The sequence below is a fragment of the Camellia sinensis genome, chromosome 13 (assembly GCF_055761805.1).
Source record: "Camellia sinensis isolate YWXY chromosome 13, ASM5576180v1, whole genome shotgun sequence".
NCBI lineage: Eukaryota > Viridiplantae > Streptophyta > Magnoliopsida > Ericales > Theaceae > Camellia > Camellia sinensis.
Window position 1 is genome coordinate 132,796,944 of NC_138973.1, and position 10,851 is coordinate 132,807,794.

General features: G+C 39.0%; 1 pseudogene; it reads right to left on the minus strand.

The window, feature by feature from the left end:
- Positions 1–1,907: 1,907 nt before the first annotated feature.
- Positions 1,908–5,626, minus strand: LOC114280819 (NADP-dependent malic enzyme-like; annotated as a pseudogene).
- Between the last annotated feature and the right edge of the window lie 5,225 nt (positions 5,627–10,851).

The window sequence follows — 10,851 nt, forward strand, 5'->3', positions numbered from 1 at the left end:
TTCTATTACTCTTCTCAAAAGATAGATCGCATCTATTGTTGACGTGCCTAGCATAAACCTAAATTGATTCTTTGACACCTCTGTTATATCTCACAATCGGTGTTCTATCACCCTTTCCCACACTTTCATTATATGACACATTAGCTTGATTCCTCTATAGTTGTTGCAATTCTGGATATCTCCTTTATTCTTATAGATTGGCACTAAAATATTCTTCCTCCACTCATCTGGCATGTTCTTAGTCAAACACTTCCAAGCTTCAATAGGGATATCATCTGGTCTTAAAGCCTTATTTGATTTCATCTTCTTAAGTGCAAGCTCCACTTCAAAGTTTCTAATCCTGCGATAGAACCTATAGTCTTGGTTTATCATATTACTGGTTATTTCTTCCTCTATTGTCGTACCTCCATGTTCCTCATTTAATAGTTTCTCAAAATAGTTCTTCCATCTTTCCTTAATCTCTCCATCGCTCACCAATACCTTAGAATCCTCACTCTTGATGCACTTAACTTGATTAAAATCTCTTGTTTTCCTCTTCCATATCTTAGCATGTTTGTATACCCTCTTCTCTCCCTCCTTACTATCTAATCTAGTGTATAGGTCATCATAAGCTTTCAGCTTAGCCTCTCTCATTACTTTCTTGGCCTCCTTATTAGCCAATCTATAGGTCTTAAGGTTTTCCTCAGTTCTATCCTTTTGCCACTTTTTAAAGCACTCATTTTTTTGCCTTAACTACCACTTGAACCTCTTCCCTCCACCACTAAGTTTCCCTAGAGCTGGGTCTCGTTCCTTTTGACTCTCTAAGCACTTCTCTTGAGATTCTCCTCATACAATTGGCCATCGAGTTCCACATAGTGTTAGCATTATCTTCTAAGTCCCAAGTACCTTCCTTATCCATTCTATTCTTAAATATTTTTAATTTATCCCCTTTTAGGTCCCACCATCTCGTCCTACGATGCCTACCATCCTTCCTAGCTTGGTATTGCCCTCTAAAATATAAATCTAGTACCAAAATCCTATGTTGAGAGGTCAGGCTCTCTTCAGGAATCACCTTACAATCATTGCATTTTAGGCAGTCCACTTTTCTCACTAAGAAGTAATCTATTTGGCTCTTAACTAACCCACTCTTAAAGGTTATCAAATGCCCCTCCCTCTTATTATACATAGTATTCGCCACCACCTGATCAGAAGCCAACACAAAATCTAAAATACTCTCTCTACCCTCATTTTTGTCACCAAAATCGTATCCACCATGCACCCTTTCTTAGCCTAGTTTATCTATGCCTACATGGCCGTTAAAATCTCCAGCTATAACCAGATTCTCTCCTACGGGTATCTCCTGTAAGATCTCATCCATTTGCTCCAAAAAATTCCTCTTAGTCTGATCATCTAATCCTACTTGAGGGGCGTATCCACTAATAACGTTCACTATATTCCCTCCAATAACTAGTTTAACTAACATAATCTTATCCCCTTTCCTAATGTCCGCTATTACATTCTCCACAAGACCCTTGGCAATTAAGATTCGTACCCCATTCCTGCTCCTTACCACTATAATACAGTTTAAAACTGATATCCTCAATTTCCCCAACTTTCTCGCCCGTCCACTTAGTTTCTTGTACGCAAGCTATACTAACTCTCCTCCTAATCATAACAAAGGCATGTTTTCCCTTGTTGATAAGAAAATATCTGCCAATTGTGGTGGGCCATTCTGGCTTTTCCAAGCATGGTTGTATGCCTATTTTCTTGAAATACGACCTCCCAAACTAAACACTATGATCCCCAAACATTACTCTTATGCAGAATGTTTCTTCACCTTTGTTGACACCCAAACTTAGCTTCTCTGAATGCCTTACTACACTCTTGAACCTTCCATCTAACAAAGACCCCCTACTGTTCATGCTATTTCAATCGTGTCGATTCTCATCTTCTAGACTACAACATCCCTTCATGGATCCCTCGAACCTAACAGATAAAGAAAAGATTTGTCAAGTTGAAACATGAAAACATATTCTCACTTGTAGACATATCCTAGTGGGGTGTTCTATCTGCTCGACCAAAATATCTAGCTATAGTATTGAAAACTATTCTCCCAATCAATGGGTCAGACAATTTGAACTTACTCAAGGCACACCTTGCCTTTACTTTCACTCCACCATTGAAGAAGAAATATGGACAAGGATCAATATCAAAGAATCTTCCGATGCAAAACTAATTGGAGTGGAGAATGAAAAACTTCTACAAGGCTTTAGCACCTATTACTTCAAGCATGTTCCTAACCTCACCCAGGGTTTTCAACACTGGTGGACCCTTATAGCAGCAGTAATTTTCTCCAAACCTCTTTAGACCTGTCTGAGAGATGTGTCTGTTGACAATGAAGGCTCTGAACCACCCACTTCAAGCCTGAAGACTTCAAGTAAGTTTATCGTAGCTATCAACCCACTTCTACATTACAGCGGTGGTAAGACACATGAAGCAACCAAAGGTACACTCACTAACTCATCAAGTTCATATGCTTTAGCAACTAAATTAGCAGCAATGTGAGCAGAGATCTTTCTGATATTAGAGAATGGTGGATAGATCAAACCCTTGTCAATGTTCACTTTTGTTACTTGCTCAGCCAAAGCCACCGTTGTTATAAAGGAAAGTTGATGATTTAGATACAAGGGTGAACTATTCTATCTATTTGTTGTGCTTGTCGTCTAGAATTACAATTTAATAGGTTTTGCCAAACGTTTTCCATAGTGCTTTACACATGATTATGGGCAACTAGTGAAAAAAACTTCTGTTAAAAGGATATCTAGAGAGGGCAAGATGTACAGAGACTATTTCAATGACTTGAACCTGCGCCGCCAAGGACAGTAATATGGCAAATCACCCTTATAGAACCAGATCACACATCAAGGGAATAAAACAAACACAAGGTGTTTTATGAGTTTATGTTCTATTGGAATTTAAGTAAACATCTCAGAACTTTTTCTAAAGACAGTCTATTCATTATGTACGACTTGCATAGCCTAGTTGGCCACCATGCCTTCCTTAGGGCTTACTCCCAAAGAGGTCATGAATTCAATTTTCATTAGAGGAGTTGAATTAAAGGAGTGCAAGCAGTTAGATGCTTTGCCAAGGGTGGGGAGATTTTCTTCCATATGTGCTAATCTAATAACTAACAACTAACATTTGCCGATAAAAAAAAAATGTATGACTTGCATAGATATGTGACCAGAGTAAAGGAAAAAAAAATAATAAAGCGAAGTAAAATGAAATAAATAAAGAAATGAATTCCTTTCTCTTCAATTATCAAGTAAATTGTATTCAACTTATAATGTGTGTAGTTATGTAATATGTAGTGCACTTATAAGCTTCCAGAAGTGTTTCATCGTGTACACAAATTGCACCAGAGATGACCAAACCCAAACCAAATCCAGGGAAAATATATGCATTATTTGCTTGAATTGATCACCAAAAAAAAAAAAGAAAAGAAAAGAAAAGGTGCCATCAAAATCAATTTTTAGTATCCATCTCAGATGCATTAAGGATATAACACCAAAAAACTAGAAGTATAAAGTAATAGAACCTGGCCAGGTACATAGAGTTTTCCATTGTATTCTATAGGGTCAAATGGACTTCCACTGGCAAAAATTGCATGTCTCTTTTTTTAGAATAGAGAAATTTATTAGTTTTGTATTTAAATCCAATCAGACATTACTTTGCATTAAAGCATCAAATTATAAGATAATAAAAAATGCATAATTTGTTTTTAACTGACTCCAGGTATAAGCTTCTTCAGTTATGCACTCAGATTGTGAGGTTGGGTTGGAGAGAGCCATAATGAGAGGTTTCTGCATGCCATTCATTTAGAGTCATACTGTAAAATTTTGTAGAGAAAGAGAGAGAGAGACCATTCATTTAGAGTCTTATTGTAAAATTTTGTAGAGAGAGAAAGAGAGAGAGAGAGAGAGAGAGAGAGAGAGAGAGAGAGAGAGAGTACCTTATTAAAGGAGGCCATGGCCTCAATCACCTCTTTTGTGAATGTTCTTCCTACTCCAGATGAACCAATTAGAACCGTCAGCTTGATAGCTTGATGACATCTGAAAATGAAATAGAGACCAACAATCTCTGAAAACTACCTTCTTATAATAAAATGTAGACATAATGGGAATGCATCAAACCTTGACAACATCTAAAAGATCCTTGTCGGGTTCATGTTAGTGAGCCCAAGGTTTCTTGAAGTGTTGAAGGGAATTCTTACGAGAACTAATGATTAGTCCCTACAAGAGAAATCACATGCTTTTTGATTAATGCAAGACACAAGTGCCGAAAAGGGTAAAAATGGAAACAAAATAAAAATATGATCAGTCATGATTGACTAAATATCCATCATTTAGGAAGAAACTATTAAGTATTAGTGTGGAAGGATAGTTATGCCATTTACTCCTTTAGTCTTTTATTATAAGAATGTGTAACCCTAATATGTTTAGGAGTGAGAAATAAAACTCAGCAGCAGTGATCTCTCTTTTCTTCCTCTCATTCTGTTCTTTCTTTTATGCAAATCTAACATGGTATCAGAGCTTCATCTTCCTCCTTGAAGATTCTTCTCTTGTTCCTTGTTTCATTCGTTCTTCTTTGTACACAAAAAATAAAAATAAAATTAAATAAATCCAAAAATAAAAAATAAAAAATTCCTTCATGGTTGAAATTTGATCAGTTTTCACTTTAGATTTTTATTTTAATTTTTTGATGAGTGTTTGAGTGTTTTTCCAATTTTTGTTGATTTTTGGAAAAATTGATTGATTTTTCGAAAGTCCTAGTTGAGCTTGTTTTTGGATGACTTTTTCCTTCCTCCCTCTACCTTGGGAGCTGATTAGGATTGTACTAGGGTTGGGAGACTTGGTTTTGATGATTTGGCAAGGTTCCACTCTATTTTTGTCTGTTTTCCTCAGTTTCAACACAGTTTCTCTCAGTTTCTTATTGTTTTTGGCCTCACTAGCCTATGTTTCGGCTCTGTTTTTGTCTCTAGAGGTAACTTTTGTCCCTAAGTTGAGTTTGTGAAATATAATTCCAAGGGATACAATTTCGTAAGAAATATACATTTTCAAATTCCAACTATTTCTAGGTGAAAATAGGACCTCAAAACGAATAATAAAAAAAACCATAATTTTGGCTAAAAATAATTTTTGGCAGGAAAATAGCAACACAACAACTCTAACAATTCAAGCATCTTTAAGGTTGAAATTATGATACCTTTAATCATCGGGAAACATTTTAAGCACCTAAGTCTTAATGGTCGGTCAAAATAGGATTTGTACAACTACTATAGACTATTATGATTTACATTTGATGTGCAATATAGATGAAAAGGTTGAGTTAGGAACGACATGTGAGTGGGCCCAAAAAGGCGTGTTATCCAAAGTGGGTAAGGTTAGGGATAAGATTTTACTAAGCACGGGTAGAGTGAGGGTGTGAAAGAGGTGCAATGAGTAAGGTCGAGTATGAGATAATGTCCACTAAATGGGAGTGAAGGTAGGGTAAAGGTTCCCTGACCCATATCTATCTTGTTTCCATCTCTATTCATACCATTGATAACCAAAACCACATCAGTTACTCCAATGGCTTTATATAACATCATGGGTTTGTTAACAAATTAGAGAGAGTGGGTTAATGTCTATCATTTCTTAGTGGAAGCTTTGCCTCTAAAGCAAGAGATTCATTAAAGGCTATTGAATACTCCTCTTCTATTCATGGAACAAGGATGTTTCCACCCCTTTCCATGTTCATAAATGATTGGGAAGAGAGTTTTCAACATCTTTGACCCAAAACCTCTTACTTTACTTCCAAGAGAAATTAATGAATATGAAAAATAACAACTTTATCAACATCAAATCTCAAAGATCATCCATCTAGAAAGCAATGGATAGATGGCTACTATCTACTTCCCAACCACATCCACAATGTTCCAATATACAACAATGGACTATATCTCTAGAAAGCAAGAAAAGAGAGCAAAGCTATTCAAAAGTAATGAAAACTATCAATCAATGGATGAATGATTACTTTCTATCCCCAACCACATCCATGAGGACTTATCACATGATTACAACAAGTAAACAATGAAATTCAAAGCTTAAAAATGAAGAACGAGAGAGAGAAAGTGATACAAAAGTTCAAAAGTTTCACCTCTTAAAAATGATGAGCTTTTTGGTTCCAAACTCTTTATTGGTACCCTCAAGGTCCACTGGATATAGCTTAGAGTGTTTAAGATTTCAACAAGAAGCTTAGAGTGAAGCTTCAATGGAGTTTTGATGATTGAAGTTATGAAAAGTGGAGGTTGAAGATGAAGTGTGGTAATGGAGCTCTCAAACTTCTCTCTAAGCCTTAGGCAAATTTTCTAACCTAATGAAATGAGGTTTCGTCCTCTATTTATATCTCAGATATTTGTGGAAACCTCATAGAAAAGATTGAAATTCTCGAAAATACTTTATTACCGGACAATTCAGTTGTACCATTATATATCCAGTCGACTGTATTTTCATCCGGCCATGAATTGTTGACTGGCTAGATGAAACATATATCGTTGGATTAATAAAGTAAGGTTAGCATGATTTGAAAGGAGAAACATGTATTTCAGAGGATTCCATCCCTTCCATTTATTCATAATATATCCTTTGCTCAATCTATTTGAAAGAGGACAATGTTTTGAGTTTTCAAAAGGTGAGCCCCGGGACATGGTGGAAATGTCTAGAGCTGCACAACGAAACAGAGTTTGAAAAAGGTTTTCAATTGGCAGAAAAATATTTTGGCCAAAACAGGTGCAAAGTTAGGATTTAAGGCTTAGCTCTCGGATTTGCTACTGAGGAACTCATAGGATTAGCACATCTCAGTTTTCATCATTGGGTAACCAGAAAAGTGCGCCCAAGTCATAAAGCCTGTCACGACCCAAACCCGGTACCCAAAGGCTCGGCGTCGTGACAAGATAATCGTAAAATGATTCAAATAATTTTGTAGTCATAGCACAAGCGGTTAAATTAAATAAATTAAAATAAAATAATTGAGTACCAAATGTTTAATAAAATGAAACAAACATAGTCCATTGAGCTTTATTGTATTACAAGAGTCCGGAAAAAACACAGATAGAAATCTTAAAAATAAATAAAAACAACACAGCGATTCATTCCCTATTTTGATCCTGCTAAACTTCATCACCTGAAAGGGGTAACAGCTATAAGCACATAGCAGAGTGAGAAATATTATACTGTGAGTATAGGGGCATCAAAATAGCCATGGATAGTTATTTAGGCTAAAACATTAACATAATTTGAGTTGAATACATAAATTAATTAAGTGGCAAAAACTGAAATAAATAACTATAACCACGGTACAGAATAGAACAGAAAGGAGTCACTGGAGTGACAATCAGAACAGGGGTTAATGGATCCATGACAAACAGGGGACCACAAGGTGGTCAAACAGGGGCCAATGGTTATTTAAGTCCCACAAGGCATGGGATTCCCGTGGTGGTACTTACAGAAAATAATTGTTTACAAGATCATTGTCAAATACTTTTCAAAATTTAGACAAACATGTCCATGGGTTTTAATTTACGCAAATAGAGTTCAGAAAATAATCCACGTAATTGAAACATTAACCTAACCATAAACAAAAATTATGTAAAATGAATTGTGGTAGCTCAAAATATTCATAAAATATATTATGGTAACTCAAGACATGTAGAAAACATATAATAATAACTCAAGGTATAATAAAACTCACCTCTAATATAAACTTATCCCTATTCTTCCCGTGCTACCGAACCTCGTGTTATTTCTTTTTCGACTTGTTTCATGGATTTCCTTCCTTGCTTCTACTATCATGCCCTATTTATATGCATCAATTCTTGGAGCTTAAGTTAATTTCGTGTTCTCAGAAAGCGTCGCCTGGCCCTTGACTCTTACCAATTGACCAAAGGTCATCTAGGGATTAGTGTTGGCGTTATCTAATTCAATGGCTCTAGAAGATTAGGGTTGGCGTCATCTAAGTCAATGTCTCTAGAAGATTAGGGTTGGCTCCTTATAATTCTAAGAGTTGTCGCCCTCTTTGGTAATCCACAATGATCTCAAAAATTTCGTATGATTATAGGTTAGGTTCGTGTCTAAAAATCTCACTACCAAACTATAAAACATCACTTACCACTTTCTAAAATATTTAACGTGTGGTGTCTCACAATTTACTTCCTTAACAATTTAATCGATTTCCTAAATTATGCATTTATTATTATTATTATTATTATTATTATTATTATTATTATTATTATTATTATTATTATTATTATTATTATTATTATTATTTTGAGTTCTTTTTATTGCAAAATTTGAATTTAAAAAAAAAAGAAAATTCGGGTGTCACAAAGCCAATCAAAATGGGGTGTCTATACCATACCATGCATCCAACACATTATATAAAATAAATATGATCCTAAATATACAACTAATCATACAAACATGAACCTAAGCCCACATTGAGGCTACTAACATGATTTTTATGCACAAAAAGGAACTAACAAATAAAAAGAGAAAAATATGATAAGACTAGATGATGATCAAACTAGGCTCAATGCATGATTACATGAATATCAAACTACCCTAAACACGCTATTTTAATAAACTAAACAAAACATGTGAAAACAAAGCGAAAAACTAACAAAATAGCTAAACTACATGATGGTCATACCATGCTAACACCCTAGCTATGAGTACTGTACGGGGAGCAAATATTCCGGCGTCCCGTATTCTTTTCTTCCGAGCTCCGTCGACGTCCGATCACCTGCGAGCAAGTAATGGTGAGCTACCCGGCGGTGTGTGGCCGGAAAAACCCTCCGACGGACAAGTTAGCACACACCTTAGAGGGAATAGAGAGAAGGGAGAGTGTTTTAGTGTAAGGATTTTCTTACAGAGTGTTCGTCTATCGCGTATGGGGGGCGCAGACATGCTTATATACCTTCTGAGCCCCATATCCACTCCCTGTCATCTCCTGACACGTGGCTCTGCTATCCCATCTGTCAGCATAAACCATGCCGTTCATCACCTGCTCTCAACTGCCTGTCAGCATAGCTGGAGCTCGGCAGCCGAGCTGCCCTACCTCGGTCATACCATGCTTCATACCTTAAGCGCCTAACCGGATAACCGAATGAAGGACCGGGCTAGGCGGCATCTCGGCAGAGCTTAGCCCGGGCTCCTCCTTTGGTCGGCCTTCTCGCCGGTCAGTCAACTACCTCGGCTGACCGCGCCTTTCCGAGCGCCGGCCTCTCGGTCTGTCTGGTCTCGACAATCCTCGGACCGAGCATCCTAGCCTGACCGGTCACTTCCTGGCCGAGCAGCTTCTGCACGGTCCGGGGCAGCACACAGACCAAACTCTGCCCGGCCCAACTTCTGGTAGCCCATCTCCGGGTGAACAGTCGATCATCTCGGCCCAATGCTCTGTTGGGCCCTCAACTTGTTCGGTCTATACCTCGGCCCAACACCGGAGCATAAATCACCCTCTCAATTGCCCCTTAATTCCGTCCGCGGAAGCGTGACTGGGATTATTCACCTCGTCCGAGATAACGTTTCTCCGGTCGTCAAGACGCCAAGCCTCGACCGAGCTAGTTGACGTAATTGTCCGCAGATTTGACCGGTTATATTCCTCAGCTGACCTATTCCCGTTGAAAGTAGCTCGGTTGGCTCTTCGTCTTTTCAACCCGTCGCTTCAGTCCTGCCAAAGCCATAAATGGGGACACGTGGCGGTCTGCCATTGGTCATCGGGCAGCCAACCCGCCGTTTTTGCCAGAATTTGAATTTGGGCGGCCTTTCACCCTTACAAATACAACACCCTCCTCAAGCCGTTTCTTCCTACTGCCCTTATACTTCCTGACGATCCAGAGCTCAAGCCCTCTACTCGATCTCGACTGCCATTTCTCACTCTTGGAAGAACTGCCCCCAACCTCCAAAGGTAAGATTTTCGATCCCTCTAGTTGCTATTTTCTTTCATTTTACACACATTAGGGTACAAAAACATAGCTATTAGGGCATAGGTCGTAGAACCCGCATCAAACCTTCCACTGTTCTTGGTGTTCTTCGTCTGCCTGAAGAACACTGAAGAACTGGGGTGAACCGGGCTCTGGGCCTTCTTTTGATCCATAAAACCAAACAAACCGGGCAAACAACATGTTTGTTTCAACCAAGGCGAAAACCGAGATAACAGAAGGACTTGGCCGTTCAACCGGGCTAACATCTGGTCCGCTTGGGCGACCGGGCTCCTTAGATAGAATAGACAACCGAGGTGGTTTGGCACACTTAATGGCCGAGCTAAATCCAGCACCTTCGCGCGACCGCGCTAACACTTGCCATCCTTTTCCTGCAGAGTCCAAGGGGACCACCGTCATTCCTGAGGCTCTCAGGACCGGGCAACATCCAATACCCAGAGCCAAACCCCTCAGCCGGGATACACTAAGCCGGCCAAAAATGGGGAAGTTCCGCTTCCTAGTGGATACTCCGGCTGCGCTGGTTACATTTAGGGAGGACTACGGCGTCCCGGCCGATGTCCACCTGCAGCTCGCAGAAGAGGAGACCACACCTTGGGGTAGGGAGGAGTGCCCCTTCACCGTGCTATCCATCGTTGAAGGGGGTCTTCGTTTCCCGCTCAACCCTCTTATAACCGAGTTCCTCCGCCGCACCGGGCTGGCACCCACACAGGTGTCCACCAACACTTATAGAATAATCAACGGCGTTCACGAATTGAATCAACGGCTGGGCACCAACTTAGGCCTAGCCGAGATATTGAGGCAATACACAATGGGCCACACCGGCGACGGCCTAG